Source organism: Petaurus breviceps, unplaced genomic scaffold (genome assembly GCF_028583685.1).
Source record: "Petaurus breviceps papuanus isolate PSGF00001 unplaced genomic scaffold, PetGlider_PUasm1.0 90734, whole genome shotgun sequence".
Lineage (NCBI taxonomy): Eukaryota > Metazoa > Chordata > Mammalia > Diprotodontia > Petauridae > Petaurus > Petaurus breviceps.
In genome coordinates, this window is record NW_027187327.1 from 10714543 (window position 1) to 10735299 (window position 20757).

The following is a 20757-nucleotide window of genomic DNA, read 5'->3' on the forward strand; positions in this document are numbered from 1 at the left end:
TTAGTACAAAGCTGGATAGAGAGCAATTTTCAAAGAAAGTAACAGAGTGAAATTGAAAAATTTTGTTGTTGTTAAGTCGTTTTTCAGTTGTGTCTGACTCTCTATTACCACATTTGGGGATTCTTGGCAGCGATACTGGAGTGGTTTTCCATTTCCTTCACCAGATGATTTTTTATATGAGGACTGAGACAAACAGGGTTAAGTAACTTTCCAGGGGTCACACAGTTAGTAAGTGTCTAAGGCCAGATTTGAACCCATGAAGACAAACCTTCCTGACTCCAGACCCAGCATTCTATCCACTGCACAGCCTAGCTGCCTTGGAAATGAAAATTACAGGTCACTAAATGTGACTTCAATTTCTAGAGCAAACATGTATTATTAAAGAAATGACTGATGACCATCTGGAGAGAAGTGACCCTGAAGCCAGTAATGCTTCAGTAAAGAGCAGAACATGTTATACTTACCTTATTTCCTTTTTTTTGGACAGGATTATTAAAGTGGCAGGTATTAAGCTGGGAAATGCTACAGATACAGTTTGGTTAGATTTTAGAAAGGTGTTTGATAAAGCATCTCATGCTATTCTTAGGAAAAAGTGAAAAAATATAGACTAGATGATTATGCAATTAGTTAGATCTACAATTGATAAAATGGATGAACTCAAATAGTGTATTCAAAATCATTTGTAACCAAAAGGTGTTGCTATAGAAGACAGAAGTCTGAAAAATACTTCCTCCCCTTTCTGAGAGTGGGAGGGCTCAAAAATACATCTATTTCTGTCCAACTAGACATAGTTTTGGGCAAAGACTCCCCTTTAAATCCTGCTCTCTCTTCTGACTTTCCCTCTTTCTTCTTTCAGGTAGATGAAGACAGACTTTAGGCATTCACAAATGTACAATAATTTGCTTATATCTAGAAGCAATAGTCTAGATTGAACTGTGGTCCACAGACCCTGAGAGGTCATAAGGTCAAAACTATTTTAATAATAATATTAAGGTGTTATTTGCCTATTAAAATACTTCTCCCTTTTCTAACTATGTATCAGTTTAAGTCTGGATTTTCTTCAAATACTTCAACCAAAGCAACATATCACAGCAGATTGAATGCAGAAACAAATATGAGAATCCAGCTGTCTTCCATTAAATCAGACATTAAAGAGACTTGCAAAAATATGTATAACAAAGCCTCCCTCCTCATTTAAGTTTTTTGTTTTGTTTTGTAAAATATTTTTCATAAAATATATTATATTTAGTTAACAGGTAATGGCTATATTGTTGTCATTATTGTTTAGTTGTTTTCAGTTGTGTATGATTCAATGTGACCCTTTTAGGGGTTTTATTGACAAAGATACTGAAGTGGTTTGCCATTTCCTTCTCCAGCTTGTTTTACAGATGAGCAACTGAGAGGAATACGGTTAAGTGACTTGCCCAGGGTCACACAGCTACCAAGTGTCTGAGACCATATTTGAACTCAGGAAGATGTCTTCCTGATTCCAGACCCAGAATTCTATCCACTGTGCCACCTGACTTCCCCCACTAGGCATATTAATGTACAACAAACATCAATACTTATATCCTCCACAAAAAATGTCCTTTGAGATCCTCAATAATTTTTAAGAATGTGAAGGGGTTCCAAGATGAAAAAGTGTGAAAACTATGCACCTAGAGCCTTTGCTGGATCTTCATTCAGATCATAGCTATTAACCGTGGGCGTCCCCCAAGGTTCTGATTTCCCTGGCCATCTTTTTCCATAGTATAATATAGTTAGTATGGTATAGTATGTTATATTATGGAACAATGTATTTTGTATGGGGTGGCATGGTATGACATGGTATGGTATGGCATGGCACAGTACAATATAGCACAGAATAGCATAGCATAGTATGGTAGACGTTTAATAGAATCTATAAAATTTTATTTGATGATTTCATCAGGTCCCATGAGTTCAATTACCATCTCTTTGCAGATGATTCACAGATCTAACGTGCACCATTTAGAAAATGAATTACATTTCCCAGTATGCTTAGCTAACATCAAACTACTCTGCTGAGATCTTTAACAATATCCCATGGGGATCAAATACCACAATACCGTACATTCTTTCTGAGTTACTAAACTGGCAGATCATGGGAATAATGATGATATATCTGCCTAGATTTTAGCAAAATGTTGGATAAAATGTCTCATGGTATTCTTTTGGATGGATTGACACATATGGACTAATACATTTGGATGGATACATAATTGATTAAACGACTGAACTCAAAGAGTAGTCATTAGTAGTTTGAAGTTGATTTGGAAAGAAGTGTGAAGTGGAGTGCACCAGGGACTTGTGCCTGGCCTTTCACTGTTTAACATTTTTTTATTACTTTTTAAAAAATTGTTTTTATGACTTGAATAAAGGCATAGATGGCATCTCATCTAACCTGCAGATGACACTGATTTGAGAGAGTTAGGTAACACACTAAATGACAAAATCAGGAACCAAAGATATTCTATTAGCCTGGAAGAAATCCAATAAAATGAATTTCAATAAGGATAAATTTGCTTCTTATAAGTGGCTTTAAATAGACAATTTCAAGATGGTGTGTGTATGGGGAGGGGAAGACTAATTAAACAGAAATTTAGGCAGAAAATTGGACAGAAATTTATCTGGAAATTTTTTATACCATAAGTTCAATGTTCCTATATTGTGACATGGCAAACAAAAAAGCTAACATAACTGAACTGGAATAGTCATGGCTTCCAAAAAAGAAGTAGGTAATAATCTCACTATGCTCTACCCTAGTCAAACAAATATACCCCCATTTAAAAAAATGGAGATAACACTTTTTCTACCTCATTATTTCACAGGTCATGAGGAGGAGGGGGATGTTTTGTAAACATCTAAATTTGAGTTATTATTACAACAAAATTCTAATCTGAAAAATTTGATCTGTTACTTTATAATCAGGTTCAAACAAAAATGGTTGCATAAGAAAGTCAGGAACAAAATTGAAAAGGAAGGAATTAAGAAAAGTGGAATGAAGGATATGAAAGAAAAATAGGACAAAGTAAATAAAACTGGAAATAGGGAGAGGAAGAACCAGGCACCCAGAAGAGAAAGAATAAAGGAAAGAAGGGGAAAAGAGAACTGAACCAGACATGCATTTTCAGATGTGACCATTTTGTTGTTTTATTTTTCTTAACTATGTATATTTACAATAATGGAATGATTGAATGGAGAGGGGAGGCTGAGAGGAAAAGTGGATTAATAAGTAGTAAGAGATAATGGGGCAAAGAAAAAAAGTTAGATTTTATTCACTGAAATAAATTAATTTATTTGTGAATCTCTACTAAACAAGTTTGTATGGTCACGTTGTTTACAATCAAATTTTCGTGATACCACTTAAAATTTTTAAAAAAGTGGAAAGACAAATTAGAAATAGAAAAGAGAAATAGTAAGTTTGTTAGATGAGAAGTTGATAGAATAAAATACAGTAAAGAGTAGTAAATCAAGTCACAATCATGGGAAAGACACCTCACAGTGGTGGTGGCTTTCCCTAATTATAAACCATTCCCATGGCTTTCCCTAAAATATTGCAAAAAAAATTTGAAGCGTAAGATTTTCTTTCTTTATGAATCTATAGCAATTCTTATAACTTCAGAGACCATTAAGGCCCTAAAAAATTTCCCAGGACTATGTCTTCAAATGATGGTTTGAATTCTAATGAACATGATTTTTTAAAATAGTATTTTACTTTTCAATCATATGTCAAGACAATTTTTAACATCAATTTTACAAAATTTTGGTTCCCAACTTTTCTCTCTCTCCCACTCCTGCCCCCTCCCCTCTTCCTAAAATGGCAAGCAATTTCAAATAGGTTGTACATGTACATTCATGTACAACATATTTTCATATTAGTTATATTGTGAAAGAAGAAACAGAGCAAAAGGAAAAGACCACAAACATAAAGAAAGTAAAAATAGCATGTTTTGATCTGTATTGATTCTTCCAGTTCTTTCTTTGGACATAAATAACATTTTCCATCATGAGTCCTTTGGAATTGTCTTCAATCATTATGTTGCTAAGTCATTCATAGTTGATCATCATAAAATTTTGCTGTCACTGTAAACAGTGTTCTCCTGGTTCTGGTCATTTAGCTTTGCATCAGTTTATGTAAGCCTTTCCAGATTTTTCTGAAATCTGCCTGCTCATATTTTCTAGTAGCACATTAGTATTCCACTACATTCATATACCACATCTTGATGAACATGATGTTTTAAAGAATTCTCTTGGGATTTTGTTTGTAAATTTATGTACAAATTTGGTACTTTTTGTTAGTGGATTTAATAGACTCTTATTAACCACTGAAGAATCCTAAGGAAAACTGTACAGTGGATGGCACTTTTTTCCACTCCTTTTCCTCCATATTTATCTTCCATATTAAGAGGAGATAAACTTTATAGTATTAGAAAACTTAGAGCCTTCTCTTTCCACTGCTTGATCTTAGGAAATTTGCCTAATTTTTCTGAATCTCAGTTTTTCCATTGGAAAAAGAGGGCAATAATTTTTGTCTTATCTCACAGAATTGTTGTGATGATTAAATATGATGAGGTATATGAACATGTTTTACACATTACTATTCCCCAGTCCTCTGCAGTACCAGCTGAACTATTAAAAGAGCCTCAGGGCACAAAGAAACTTGAGATCGTATTTGTCAAGACAGGGACAAGTCTACTGTATAGTAAGGTTAATGTGATGTTTGCCTCATATTTGACTGTTGCAATTTTGTGATCAGTTTTATTTAAAATTATTTCAAAATAAGACATTTTTGAACAGTTTCTATATTAGTGTTTTATAGACTTGTCATTCTCATCATTTCATCATTTGGATATAGCCTTTCTTAACAGAGCTGGAAAGAAAATTTTCTGTCTGTTTTTATGTTATTAAAAAAAATGTTCTGTTGGATTGGACTACCTTTAAAATTCCTTCTAACTCTAAGAGCCTATGTTAAAGGTCCTGAATCAAACTATCCCTTTTGCCAATAGAAAAAGCAGTCCTGAGTCCCCTGAGAAGGAAGGAACCATGACATTTCTAGAACCAAGACTAGAGTAGGGTAGTCAGGGATTTGCCCCAGGCACTGACATGGGAATGGATGGGGTGTCCTCATTTCCTCTTCCCATGGAGCACCAGCTGCATTGTTTTACTTGACTTGACCTATTCCCCATCAGGGTCCCATGACTCTCACACCATTCTCTTGCAGTTTTTTCTCACTATTGTAAACTTGCTCCCATTCTTATGAAGGTGGACTGCCCTAGACACAATGCATGTCTCTGGGTCTTGTGTGACACAAGATGCCTGAGATTATTGCAGGATCACAGGAAACTCATCCTTGTCACTCTTTTGTGCTTCTCATATGCATGTTCTTTTCATTCTTCCACTCAAACTCTACTTTCAATGAACTTCCCCTTCATCCCCTTCCTTTCACATCCATTTCATCCTGTGGTACACAGTGAAGCCTAGCTATCTTTTGAAGACTGAATATCTCTCTGGGCACCCTCTACAAAACTGTCTTCTCCTTCCCCAATTTATGACACACTGATCCAGGAGGAATTGATAGAATCATTGTTCTCCACTGCCACTTTCTTACCCTTCGTCTGTCATTATCACTGATCAAGCCCCTCTCTTTCTTGAAAGTTGATTCAAGGGGCAGCTAGGTGATGCAGTGGATGGAGCACTGGCCCTGGAATCAGAAGGGCCTGAGTTTAAATCTGGCCTCAGACACTTACTAGCTGTGTGACCTAGGGCAAGCCACTTAACCCCAATTGCCTCAAAGCAAACAAATGAACAAAATAAAGAAAGTTGATTCATGCCCATTTTGATCCTAGTTGCTCTCATGTATTTAACTTCCAGGTTACTTTCTCAACAATTTCAACACAGCCTAATACTTCAGACTTTATTTCCCATGACCACTGCCTTGAGTCTTGCTCAACCATTCATAGGGGCAGTCATACTTTTTATTTCTCTCCCACTTCTCACCTTCAATTAACTAGATTTGTCCCAGATACCAGAACTACTAGCTACAGTTCAGTTTTATCTTTTTAATAATAACTAATATTTAGATAGTACTTACTATGTGCTAAGTTTGTTATAATTTTTTTTCTCACTCATTCTATCCTCACAATAATCTTGGGAGGTATGTACTCTTATTATCCTTATTTTAACAGAGGAGGAAACTGAGGCAGAGAGAGGGCTAGTGACTTGCCCAAGTTCATGCAGGTAAGGCTGAATTTGAACTCTGGTCTTCCTGACTCCAGGCTCAGTGCTCTATCTATTATACCACCTAGCTATGTTTATCCTCATTCCCCCTCCCCCCCCTTTTTTTTTGAGGTCCTGAAACTTAGGTTTGCATCCCGATTTTGCATTAACTCCCTATGTCATTTTAGACCAACTATTTAATATTGTTTTACCTTTGTTTCCTTTTTTTTTTAATTTGGGAGTTTACCCAGATGACATATAAGGTTCCTTTTAATTTGAAGTATATGGAAATTAGTAAAGAAAGTATGTAGTAAAAAATCAATTAATATTTAATAGGATTATAGACTTAAAGCTGAAAAGGACTTTAGAGGACTTCTAATTCAACCGTCTCATTTTATAGAACAGTAAATTGAGACCCAGAAATGTTAAATGGCTTACCAAAGGCCACACAAGGCAGCAAGGTGGCTCAGTGGTTAGAGTGCCAGACTGGAGTCAGGAAGGCATGACTTCAAACCCAGCCTCAGATACTTACTAGCTCTCTGACTACAGGCAAGTCACTTAACCCTGTTTGCCTCAGTTTCCTCATCTATAAAATGTCCTGGAGAAGGAAATGGCAAACTACTATAGTGTCTTTGCCAAGAAAGCCTCAAATGGGGTCACAAAGTGTTGGACATGACTGAAAACTGAATAATGAAATATTACACAAGCAGGCAACATCAAAGGAAGGATTTGAACTTAGGTTCTCTGACTCCAGGGTTCTTCCTACTACAACAGAATGCCTTTCTCATGTCATTTAGAAAAAAAAATCCCTCTTTTTAATTGGTTGAGATATAGGACAGCAAGGAAAGGATAGATGAGAAAGCATTTGAGGAGTAACATCTTCCTGTGCTTGTCAGCAGCTATGAGCACACCAGCAGCTGGCAGGCCATTATGTTTACCAAGGAAAGGAACAGAAGGAGAGGATATTTGATTTCCACTGTTTTTTTAGGTCAGCATATTTAATCCAGAGTTGAAGTAGAATTTTTTTAACCTTTTTTTAAAAAGTATGGTTTGTTTCTGAAAGGACATGGCTGGACATTTTATGAGAGTGACTATGTTTCACTCAATTGAAAAAATCTGGTGAACACAAGAATCTTTGAGGTCTCTTTTGACCCCTCCCCCTAGCTTCCTTCTGCACCCCTTTTCCCATCAGCTTTTTCAACTTCCAGTGAAATATAGTGTCCATTTTCTGCAACACTGTGGTAAAGAAATGAGTGCTAACAACTGAGACTGAAAGATTTAATAAGGTTAGCTGACAACAAAAAAAGACCCTGTCGATTTATCCTAAGATGTACCAGATTCTCCAAGTAACATACTTTAGAGCAATTAGAGCCTGATTCAGGTGGTATTTTAGGGATGAATGCCAGGCACGTTTAATCACCCAAGATGTGCACTAATTTCTTTGGTATGTGATGCTTTGTCTTATTTCTCCACGTACTTGGAATTTATGCCAAATTAAGGAAAACAGTCTAGCGTCTTTACTAAACTAGATTTATAGCTGGAAGAGACCTTAAAAGTTGACTAGTTTTACCCTTTTATTTTACAGCTGTGGCCCAAGCATGTCAAATGATTTGCCCAAAGGAAAACAAAAGTGGAAGAACTGAGATTTAAACCTAGTTATTCTCTGACTCAAAATTCTATGTTCTGTCTACTGTGAAACCATAGACAAACTATCCAGACAGCAGAAATTATTTGTAATACATCCTAAAGTTATATTTTATAGGAGAGATCTGGTGCCTTAAAATATAAATAAGAAAGCCTATGATCAATGTAATAAATCATTTAAAACCCCAGATATCAGGGTGTAGTGACAAGAAAACTGGATTTGAGGTCCTGAAACTTAGGTTTGCATCCTAATTTTGCATTAACTCCCTATGTCATTTTAGACCAACTATTTAATATTGTTTTACCTTTGTTTCCTTTTTTTAATTTTACCCAGATGATATATAAGGTTCCTTTTAATTTTAAGTATATGGGCATTAGTAAAGCTTTTATGCACTTATAAACATCACACTATTCTATTTTTTTTGCTTACGAAATACTACACAGAGTACACAATCTCATTAATTTTGCTTCTCTAACTGTGGAGCAAGTAAAATCCTTCCCATTAAATATCTTTGTGAGAATTCCAGCATTCCACCATTTGGGCCACTAAAGTGTCAAAGTGCATAGAGGGCTGGATCTAGAGTTAGGAAGTTTGTTGTTCAGTTGTGTCCAACCCTGGGCAAGTCACTTAACATCTGCCTAAGTTTCCCCATCTGTAAAACAGGGATAATTACTGTCCCTAACTCCCAGAGTTGAAATAAGCATGTAAAGTATGTTGCAAACCTAAAATGCTACATAAATGCTAGCTATTATCTCCTCTTCCTTCCTTCCTTCCTTCCTTCCTTCCTTCCTTCCTTCCTTCCTTCCTTCCTTTCTTCCTTCCTTCCTTCCTTCCTTCCTTCCTTTCTTCCTTCCTTCCTTCCTTCCTTCCTTCCTTCCTTCCTTCCTTCCTTCCTTCCTTCCTTCCTTCCTTCCTTCCTTCCCTTCTTTTTCTTCTTCTCCTCCTCCTTCTTCTTTCTCCTCTTCCTCCCTCTCTTCCTCCTCTTTCTCCTCTTCCTTTTCTTTCAGTTGTATATAATTTATCTTACAGAATTTAAGTTTCTTAATGGCAGGGGTCATGTCTTCAACCTTTTCATTTTCATAGTATTTTCCCCAGTGAAGGCTAAATAGCAAAATAGACCTCATTCTCTTTGTAGTCTGGCAGACCTGGATTCAAGTCCTCTCTCTGACACATTCTGGCCATGTTACCTTGGGCAAGTCACTTTACCTCTCAGGGCTGCAGAAACTCTTTAAGACTATAAAATGATGAACATGCCATTTATTTACATTAGTATTGGAAATTTCTTCATTTGGTAGTTCCTGTTACCAATGAAATCACAAGTCTCAGTTTCTGTTGTTATTCTATTACTCACCCCTATCTCATAATGCCACAGGGATTCAATTTAAGAGGTATTTCTTGACATGATGTGACAATAATTACACATAAAGGGAGAAACTCAGAATTTATTGGAGACATCTGCTAATCTCCCAACGGGACAAAAGGAAGTCTCCCTACCACAGTAATAAGCAGCCTACATATTGTAAATGGTCACCCCTATTCTCTTGAGTTGAAAGTGTATGATTTAGAGCCTTCACTGAAGTTAATGTGAATTGACAAAACATATCTGTAGCTATGAACAGCAGCAAATAATTTACCCAAAAGATCTTTAAACTGTCAGTAAATGTCACAAAATGAGTTCATGGCAGGTTAAGTAGTCAATGTGTACTCATTAAAAGTCACCTTTAATGGAGCTCCAGCTAGGATCTAAAGGTGACCTATTTCTAAGGGAAGTAGAGAGGCTTTTTGGGATTAGCAGAAACTGCTATGAATGCAAACTCCTGGGGTTTGAAGGGTATTTGAAAGGTCACCTTGTTTTCTCCTCCTCTGTTTCAGACAGTCCTTACATTAAAAAAACAAAAAAAAACCCAAAACTAAAACTGATTAGAATTAGGCCTTGAAGTTCCCACTTTAACATTAATAATAATAATATTATTATAGAAACACCAAGGCTTGTCGCCAATAGTTTTATTCCCTCCCTCTCATAGCACATTGAGGGGATAGGTTGGGCTCTCAATTCTGTGATTCTGTGAGTGTGTTTGTGGAAGGTATTATTCTAAATCATACTATGAAACTAAAAATGTTTTAACAAGAAATTCTTAAAATAAAAAATGGAAAGAATTTTAAAATAGAGAATAATTGGTTATGTTTCTATAGTTTTTTTTTCTTTTTACAAAATAGTTTCCTGCCAATCTATAAGGTAGATAGTATAAATACCTCCAATCATCCTCATCCTCATCCTCATTGCTGTAATTATTATTGTTTTTGTTATTCATAGTAGATGTAGTAGTAGTATTGCTTTTGGGTCAGACCTGTGATTTCAATGATGCTGGGAGCTCCCAACTGAGAGAGCTGGTTCTGCAACTCAGAATTTTAGAGAATAATCTGTGGGAGTGAGAAATTATGATTTAAGATTATATAATTGTAGATTTAGGATGGGAAGGGATCTTCAAGGTTATTGAGTCACATCTGCTACTTGCACAGAAAAGGAAATTAAGACCCATAAAAGTTAAGTGACTTCCCATGATCACATAGCTTTTGTGTCAGAAGAAAGAATTGAATCTAGATCAGTGTGACTTAAGACCAGCTCTCTACATACTAACCAAAATAGAAATCTTGTCTTTTCTCTCTTCACAATATCTCTTGCATGTTCACCCTTTTCTTTATTGTCACTTCTCACATTGTCACGACCTTTTTTCAAACCTTCATCACCTCTTGACTAGATCACCATAATAGCTTTTTGATTGTCTTCCTGTCTCAAATCTCCTTTCTCTAATCTATCCTTCCCTTAGCAGCTAAAGTGATTTTTTTTTCTTAAGTGTAGGTCTAAATAGGTTAGGCCCTTTAACCCCAATCAGTAGACTTTGGTGCTTCTTTTCTTCCAGGATCAAATACAGTCTGTTTGGTATTCAAAGGTCTTCATTGCTATAAGAAATGACAAGCAGGATACTCTCAGAGAAAAATGGAAAGACTTACACGAACTGATTCAAAGTGAAATGAGCAGAGCCAGGAGAACATTGTACACAGTAACAACAATATACAACATACAATATACGATACAAAGATCAACTGTGAATGACTTAGCTATTCTCAGTAGTACAACAATCCGAGACAATTCTGACATACTTATGATGCTAAATGTTCTCCATCTCCAAAGAAAGAATTGAAGGAATTTGAATACAGATTGGAACATACTTTTTCTTTATATTTGTTATTTTTCTTGTTTCTATTTTTTAGTTTGTGTTTTCTTCCACAACATGACTAATGTGGAAATATGCTTTGCATGACTGTACATGTATAACCTATATCAAATTGCTTGCCTTCTCAATGGGGACAGGGGGAGGAGAAGAAAGGAGGAAGGGAGGGAGGAAGAGAATTGGGAACTCAAAGGCCAAATGTTAAAAATAGTTTTTATGTGAAATTGGGAAAAATATTAAATCATGGGGGAGGGGGGAAAGCACTTTATAATCTATCTCTTTCTTATCTTTTCAGTCTTGTACTTTATTACCCTCTGTGAATTCTTCCCCATACTTGGAACACTCTTATTTTCCCAGCTTTGTTTCCACATTAAGCTCATTCCAATTTCTATGGGAGGACTTTACTAATTTTCTCAATAGCTAGTGCATTGATCACTGAAATTACTTTCCTTTTATTCCATATATACCATACATGTATCTAATTATTTGTATGTCATCTCTTTACTTTAGAATATGAACTTCTTGATATTTTTATCTTTTTAAATTATCCTCAGTCAATAGCAGAGTGTCTGGTATATAGTGAGCACTGATGTTAGTCGACTAACTGACTGACTTCATAGCATTTGTGTTCAGCCACAATTATTTTGAATATTAAATGCTTTTTGTGATTCCATTACTTGTATCACTGGAAAATTTAACATGTATTTATTTCATCTCACTTATTTCATTTATGATTTATAAGTTATCCACTTAGCAAGCATTTTAATAAATATCCAGAAAAAGTTCTAGAAGGTCAACTACATTCATTTCCTTCATTTAGGGTTAAGTAACTTTCTCAAGGTTACATGGCCAGTTATTTCTGAGTGTGGTGCTGAGTGTCTGAGCCCGGATTTGATCCCCAGGTCATCCCGACACTGGAGCCCGTGCTCTTACTCACTGAGCCACCTGGCTGCCCCTAAACAATTGGGGTTAAGTAACTTGCTCAAGGTTACATGGCCAGGTGTTTCTGGGTGGGTGCTAAGTGTCTGAGCCCAGATGCAATCCCTCAACTTCTTATAATATGATTTTAGACCTTACTACATTTGACTGAACCTGTTAGCCATGGTTTCCTGATGTGTATGTATGCGTACATATATGTATACATATATGCATATGCATATGTACATGTATATGCATATATACACATATATTTTCCCCTTAGTCCTCATCCTATTTCACCTGACTTCTTTTGATAGCTGAATGTAAACTAATTTATATAATACGTAGCCATATAGACTTTTCTTAAGGAGCTCTACAGAGAGGGTGTTCACAGCCTTGAGGCAACTAGGTGGCCCAGTGGATAGAGTGCTGGGCCTGGAGTTAGGGAGACCTGTATTCAAATTTGACCTCAGACACTTACTGTGTGACTGAGCAAATCACACATAACATCTGTCTGCTTCAGTTTTCTCATCTTTAAAATGGAGACAATAGTACTTTCTTCCTAGGTTTAATGCAAGAATAAAAAAAATATTTATAAGGCACTTTATAGACCTTAAAGTTCTACATACATGCTAGTTATTAATATTATTTTAAAAAAGTATTGCTACCACCCAAGGCAGTCCACTCCAGTTTTGGAAAGATCTAATTATTAGGGAATTTTCTTTACTGAAAGTTGAACTCTATTTCTCAGAAAATTCCACCTCTTTCTCTTAGTTTTGCTCCTTGGGGCCAAAAAGAGCAAATTTAATAGCTATTCCCCATAATAGTCCTTCATGTGCTTGCAGACAGCTCTCATACCTTTCCTGAATCTCTTCTCCAAGGTAAATATGTCCTCTTCTTTCAAATAATTCTATGGCACATTCTTGAAGCCTTTCATTCTTCCTGATAGCTCTCTTCTAAACACCATTTAACATATCCATGTCTTTCCTCAATAACATTATAGGGCAGTCAGTAAAACCATTTTTATCTTAGATTATATTGAGAAGCATAATGTTCAATACTAAGGAGCTGATATTCTCATGGACAAACCACATTTGGACTATTGTGGTCTGTTCTAAATACTATATTTAAAGAATTATATTGGTAAGATGGAAAGAATCCAGGAAAAAGTGACCAAGATAGTAAAGGATCAAACCATATGACACTTGTTGGAAGACACTGGGGATTATTTGCCTGTAGAAGGGCAGATTTAAGAGAAACCTCTCAATCACCAAATCTGATGTTCTTTTCTCAGTCCTCATCTTTCTTGACCTCTCTGGCAATTCACGTCATTAACCTCCCTCTCTTCTTAATGTTCTTTATTTAAATTTTCATGGCACCATTCTTTCTCCGTTTTGTAGCTGCTTTTCTGAATCTTCCTTGTTGGTCTACTTTTCAGGATCACCTTCCATATGCTACCCCATAATTTTGGATGGCTCTTTGGCTACTAGTGCTAACCAGAGCACTCTTCTATATATGTATATATGTGTGCACACACACATGCATAATGCACACATGCATAAACATATATGCTATTATGTTCAACCAATCAATCAAAGATCATCTGTTAAATACCTATTATGTGTCAGGCCCTGTGCTAGTTACTATAAGAAGGAAAAAAATGAAATCCCTGACCTGTACACACACACACACACACACACACACAGGCTCCAAATAGCAGTGGTAGCCTAAGAATATATCCAAAATTATGGGGTAGCAAGTGTAAGATATATATATATATATATATGTATATATATATATATATGTATGGGCATATATTCACATGTATGTGTATATGTACACACCACACAATGCACACATCCGTATAAATGTATGTGTATGTTTATATATGCATGCATGTTTATATATGTGTGTATATGTGTATGCATTGCCACACATGTATGAATATATGTATGTATACCTATATGTATGTGTATCTATATCTTTTTATATCTATATGTCTATATTTCTCTATCCATGTATCTATATATATCTATATTGATCTCTCTCTCTCTCTCTCTCTATATATATATATATATACATATATATATTCTTATGGTTACCTTATCAGTTTCCAAGGGTTCAATGATCATTTCTATGTAGATAAGTCCCTGAGTAATATCTATTGAGCCCTAGTTTCTCTCCTGAGAGAACATCAACTCAACATGTGTATTTCAGAAAAATAACATAAAATATTTCTTGTATAATAGATGATATTTAAATGATCACAGGGAACATACTTTAACAGATTTTATTATAAAATAGAATTCTCTCCCCCACTCTGATCTTAGTTAGCAGTAAGAGAGACATAGCAACCAGGGGAGGTAATAGTCCTATGGTTGTTGGCGAGATATCAATTCAACAGGTCCAAAACTGAATTCATCTTTTCCCCCAAATCCACCTGTCATCTGAACATCCTTCTTTTTTGTTGCAGCTACTATCTTCCTTCCATTAACAGAGGTTTACAGACTTTGAGTCAGGTTTGACTTCTCACTCTCCTTCGTTCCACTTATTCAAGCAGTTGCCAGATCTTGTTTATTTTTACCTTCACAGCAATTTTCATGTCTGTTCCCTTCTTTGCATACTCACAGCCAACCACTGTAATTCAGGCCCTCATCATCTCTTTCATGAATTATTGAAATTGCTTCCTGATTTATTTTCTTGCCTCATATGTCTCCCTTTTCCAGTCCATGGTCTGTGTGGAGCCTGTGCACCATGTCAGTCCTAAAATGCAGGTCTGACCAAATTACTTCCTTGCTCAATAAGCTCAGTTATTCCCCATCAAATACAAACTTCCCTCCAGATACTTAATTGAAAGATTATCACAACACATTGCCAATTTCCCTTTCTAGCCTTCTCATACTCCTCAGTCCAACCAAACTGATCTTCTTATGGTTGCTCATGTACCATGCTCCATCTTCCACCTCCATGCCTCTGGGTAAGCTTTCCGCCATACCTAGAATTTACTTCTTCTTAGCTTTTTTACTCCTCAATTTCTTCCAAAAGTTTTCTTAAAAGACACCTGCTATATAACCATTTCCTAACCCTCTAGCTACTAGAACTTCTTCCCCAACCCCAGTTGTCTTGTATATATTTTGTAAGCTCATATTTTGTATATCTCCAGTCATCCTGATGAATATCTGGCCGCTGGATCCAGATAGCTCTGGAAGAGAAAGTGAATCTGGTGACCTTGGACAGCCCTCTCCCTCTCTCACTCAAATCAGTCAATTGAAAGTATTTAATAGATGCCTTTTAACTGATGAATGGTTGAACATGATAGCTGCCTTCAAGTATCTGAAGAGCTGTCATGTGAAAGAGGTATTAAAATTGTTTTGCTTGGCCTTTCAGGTCAGAAGAGTGAGAGAGAGACTGAAATTTCAAAGAAAAAATGTTTGGAAAAAATTCTTAATAGTTATAGCTATCCTAATGTGGATGGCTTTCTTAAGAGGTAAGTAGGATTTCCCCCTCACTGTGGGTCTGCAAGTGTATGGATAACTATCTACTATATTTCTTTAAAAATTTTTTTAAAAAATTCAATTTGTTTTTAATTTATGGAATAAAACAAACATTTCCGTAACAGTTTAATAAAAAAGATGATTACAAATGAAACTGCAAATCTATTATGTACAACTTGCTATTTCTTTCAAATATACCACAGTTATCATGTAGAGTTCTTTTTTTCTTCACTCCCTCTACCCTGCCATTAGAGAAAATAAGTATATACATATATGTAAAATTATTCTATGCGTTTTTCTATTTATCAGTTCTTTCTGCGGGTGCAGATAATTTCTTTCTTCATATGTCCTTTGTAGCTAATTTGGGTTATATATAATAGTCAAAATGATTTATTTGCTCAAATTTGTTCTTAAAACAATATTGCCAGTACTATATTTCAGTGGGAATTCTTAGACTAGCATTAGGGTAGTGGCTCTCTGAGACTATTATTCTGTCAAATGTGGATTTTCACATGCATGTTTGCAGAGCAAGGACTGTACACTTAAACTAAAGAGTGTTGGAGGAATTAAAACACCAAATAATTGGCATCTTAAAATTTTTAGAAAATTAAAAATTTTTGTTCAATGAAGAGTTTGGCACAGTATTATTTAGTTACACAGACTTTTTTTTGCTTTTTTTTGGAGGGGGGAAGAAAGGGCAATTCGGGTTAAGTGACTTGCCCAAGATCACACGGCTAGTTTTTTGTGTTAGGTTCTGAGGTCAGATTTGAACTCAGGGCATCCTGATTCCAGGGCCAGTACTCTATTTACTGTGCCACTTAGCCACCCCAATCACATAGATTTTTAAAGAAAATGGAAGGAAGGGCAATTAATCAATCCCCTTTTTTTTTTAAACAATTAAATTGTTGGAATATACTAGCTATCTCTGTGTGCCATCCACTTGATAAACTGTACTGTTTAACCTTAATGGATAGTGTGCTTGTTTGTTGCACACATTATAGTGACCAAAAATGTGTTTATAACTTAATGGCCAACTCTGTAATAATGTAATAATAATTACTTAGCTAGGCTGGTCCTCACAGACCTGCCACAAGCTATTGTTGGACTGTATTTCCATTTTGGTAGAATTTTCCAGGGATATCTAGGTGGTACAGTGGATAAAACAGTGGGCTTGGAAGTTCAAATTTAGCCTCAGAAACTTACTCACTGTGTGACCCTGGGCAAATCACTTAACCCTAATTTGCTTCAGTTTCCTCATCTGTAAGAAATGAGCTGGAGAAAGAAATGGCAAACCACTTCAGTATCTTTGCCAAGAAAACCCCAAAAGGGGTCATGAAAAGTCAGACATGACTGAAATGACTAAACAACAAGTAGAATTTGCCAGATCTTGGGCTACTCTGGCACCACTTTTAAGAAGCCAGGGTCACCCTTGTGGCATAAAAAAGTTAGATGATAGTCAAAAATGGAAGCCTTGAATTGGAAAAGGGAAACTTGATTTGTCAGAGTAATGTTCTGGACTCTAACTCTCTGCTAGACAAAACTAGTCTAGAGAGTCTGTCTTTAATACAAGGATAGTTTCTAACACTTCTGGTTGTGAGCTTAGCATTGCCAATGTAAACTCATGCCCAATGTTGAATCTGGAGCCTGGAGGGATAAAAGAATGGCAAGGAGGTGTGAACTTCTCCTTTTCAGCCTAATGGCACATTAGGTTAGATGCTTAATTACCTTGTATATTTATACTCCTCATTCATTGAATGGCAGCTGAGATCTGTAGGGCAAAAGGAAACTGCTTGCATCGTGGACACATCTGGTGCTTGTGCAATGAGGCCTGCTACGCTGCTGAAATCTTTTACACTGCTTCCTTTCCACTTCCTTAGATCTGTAAACTAGTGTTCACATTCTGGCTCCCCTTAGCCCCCACATAATCTCTTCTCTTTCTACTATTGACTACTTAGCTAAACATTCACACACACATACACATATACACACAATCACACTAGTCAGTGAAATAATGAAAAAAAGAATCATGACTACAATTTAAATTCTACCCATAATGTGCGACTAGTGGTAAGATCATAGCTTTAAAGCTGGAAGGGCCTTTGGAGATCGTCTAGTCCAACCTCTACATTTTACAGATGAGGAAATGAGGCCCAGAGGGGTTATACATAGTCATTTGCATGTCTCCTCCCCCATCAGATTGTGAGTTTCTTCTGTGGATCTTTGTATCTCCAATGCTTATGCCTGGCACATAATAGGAGCTTAATAAATGTTTATTGACCGACTCACTGTCTATAATAAATAATGTGGTAGGGATGAAATTTGAATGCAATGCTTTTGACTCCAGGTCTAGTGCTTTTTCCACCATAACAAAAGACAAAGAAAAAAAACAGGGCATATTAAATCACTGTCAATAACAGTATATAGCAGGAATTTATAGCGGGGCAGGTAGGTGGCACAGTGGATAGAGTGCTAGGCTTAGAGTCAGGTCTTTCTGAGTGGAAATCCAGTCTCAGCCACTTACTAACCATGTGACCCTGGCTAAGTCACTTAACCCTGTTTGTCTCATTTTCCTCATATGTAAAATGAGGACATGGCAAACTACTCTAGTATCTATGCCAAAAAAATCCCAAATGGGGTCAGGAAGAATCAGACATGACTGAAATGACTGAACAACAACAAATTGTGGTAGAGTTACAGAGATGGGGAGTCATACAAAAGGGAAGGGCTAGAGAGAAAAGGAACCAAGGTGAAGGCCCCTCTGCTCTAAGACTGTTTTGCCTTGGCTAGTAGTCTTATTGAGGAATATCATATACATATGCACATACATACACTCGCAGCTAAGTGGTAAAGTGAATAAAGGGCTGGTTGGGAAAGTAGTGTGACTGTGGGAAAGTCACTGAACCTCTCAGTCTCCCTTTCCTCCTCTGTAAAGTGGGGAGCATTAGAGTGTTGTGAAGATCAAATGAGACAATATGTAAAAAGTGCTTGGCAAACCTTAAAGATATGCCAAGTATACTTGTGTATGTATTATATATGAATAGTATATGTATTTTCTAGGGGGAATTTGTGGCTTCAGGTAACAGATTAGAAACCGTCCTCTCTGGTCCTTGTTTAGGACATGTTTAGAAAAGCTTTGCCAACTTCATAGGCTTGGTAAATTCCGAGGGGAGCCCATTGTTTGGCTCCCTCTTCTCTGCCTGTGTCTGGCTTCCATTCTGAGTACTGGAAATTATCTTTTGTTTATTTCAGAAAAGGTCTATATTCTCACATCTGGTGCTACTCCACATAATTACATTACCCAGGTGAGTATCCTACATTAGTTTTATTTTTAAAGTATCAAGAAAAATAAATAAGAACAGAAAGTGGAGAAGTCAAGTCAACAGAAAACAAAGTGACAAGGGGAGGTGATAAGCACAGGCAATGGAAATATGGCAGCTGATGAGTTTGCAGTTCTCCAGAGCAGGAAGAAGGGGCTCTTTATCAGTGTCAACCCCTTTGACTGGGAACCTCTGTGACAAGAGCTAACTGAGGGGGCCATCTCAACCTAATCAGATTCCATCTGAAGTACACCAGAGGTTGTGTCTCTAGAAGCAGTGTTTCTCATAATTCTTCTGGATGGGAGCCACAGGGGCCAAACAAATTGGAAGTACTTGTGCTGTCCTACCTGTCTGTCTTTCTCTCAAGATAAAGATTGCATCCATTCCTCTTAAACACTGCAGCTCTCTCATCTTCTGTTTCCTTCCCCCAAACCCCAGTGCCCTATGCACATAGCCTCCCAGAGTATCTCTGCAAAATATCCAGTGAATGCATGTATTTTGGGATATATTTTTCAAGGCAACACTACAAGTAGATGCCATTTGTGCAGTGATTTAAGATTTACAAAGTGTTTTATATACGTTATTACATTTGAACTCACAAAAATTCTGAGATGAGCCTGACAGGGTTATACCCCCATTTTACAGATGAGGATACTAAGGTTCAGAAAAAAAGAGACTTGCCCAAGGTTAAACAACTAGCATGTGGCAGGCAGAGGTTGAGTATTCAACCCAGGTCTTCATTACTCCAGGTTAAATACTCTATCTAGACCAAAATACTGCCTAAGTAAAGATGCTAGAACACAGAGAAGAGCAGTATGATGTAGATGAAAGAGCATTGGCTCCAGAATTAGGGGAACTGGGTCTAAATCCTGCCTCAGATACTTATTACCCATGTGACCTTGGGCAAATCAATGCCCTTGGCTCCCAATTTTCTCAACTGTAAAATGAAGTGCTTAGGCTAGTATAACAGCAATCAACACAGCACACTTGAAGGCTGCTGCTGAGAATATGTATATATATATATGTGTATATATATATATATGTATATATATATATATATATATTAAGAGTCAAATCACCAGGTATAATAAGCACTATATTTACTCAAAACTAAACCTTATTCAAGAAACTAAAGCATAGCATTCACAGCAACGTAACAACTTATTACCAGGGTGGCCACATGGCCTGAAATAGATACAAACATATATAACATAATATAGAATACCCCCCACACACACACCTTATACATTCTTAGGGGGACAAAATCTTTGGGGACTGAGCAACCAGCTCCTCCTCACTCATGTACAGTCCTAAAATACTTGTTTATACAATCAGGAGATCCCAGGCCGAGGTCTTCCCATAACATAGCACATCCCCAGGGGTAGCAGAGAACACAATATTCTCCACCCATAGGTTATAATCCTCTCAATCCAAAGTGTCCAAATAAAGTACCCTTGGAGATGTGTCCTTCTTCCCACCTAGGCTCTCACCTGGCACTCTTAGGTGCACACATGCTCACATGAGCCGAAGAGTTCAAGTCCCAACACTCCTCCAGCCCCTGTTTCTAAGTCCTGAGGGATGACTAGATGATAAAACCAACAGGGTGGGTCCCCAGGGTTTATGGCACTTCTTCCCACTCCATTATAGACAACTCAACCCTTGGGTCCCAACCAAACCCAGGGGAATGTAGCAGGAAAGCATGCTCACTGTTCCTGCTTTGCTGCAAAGTTTTTATCTTGACTTGGGGCTGAGGCCCAAGCTCAGGAGTTCCTCTTCCTGCAGTTCCGAGGGCCAACTCTGCTCCTACCAGGGTTCACATGTAGGCAGCTCTCTGCTCCTGCTCCATGTCTCACCTCACGGGGAAGGGACAGAGAGAGAGAGAGAGAGAGAGAGAGAGAGAGAGAGAGAGAGAG

At 36.9% G+C, this 20757-nt stretch overlaps 1 long non-coding RNA gene across 1 annotated transcript in view; it reads left to right on the top strand.

The window, feature by feature from the left end:
• Positions 1–18774: 18774 nt before the first annotated feature.
• The window catches only part of LOC138145320 (uncharacterized), a 5435-nt gene continuing 3452 nt past the window's right edge, over positions 18775–20757 (top strand). The window contains exon 1 of the long non-coding RNA XR_011164186.1: positions 18775–18829. This is a non-coding gene — a long non-coding RNA (uncharacterized lncRNA). The remainder of the gene's footprint in view (positions 18830–20757) is intronic.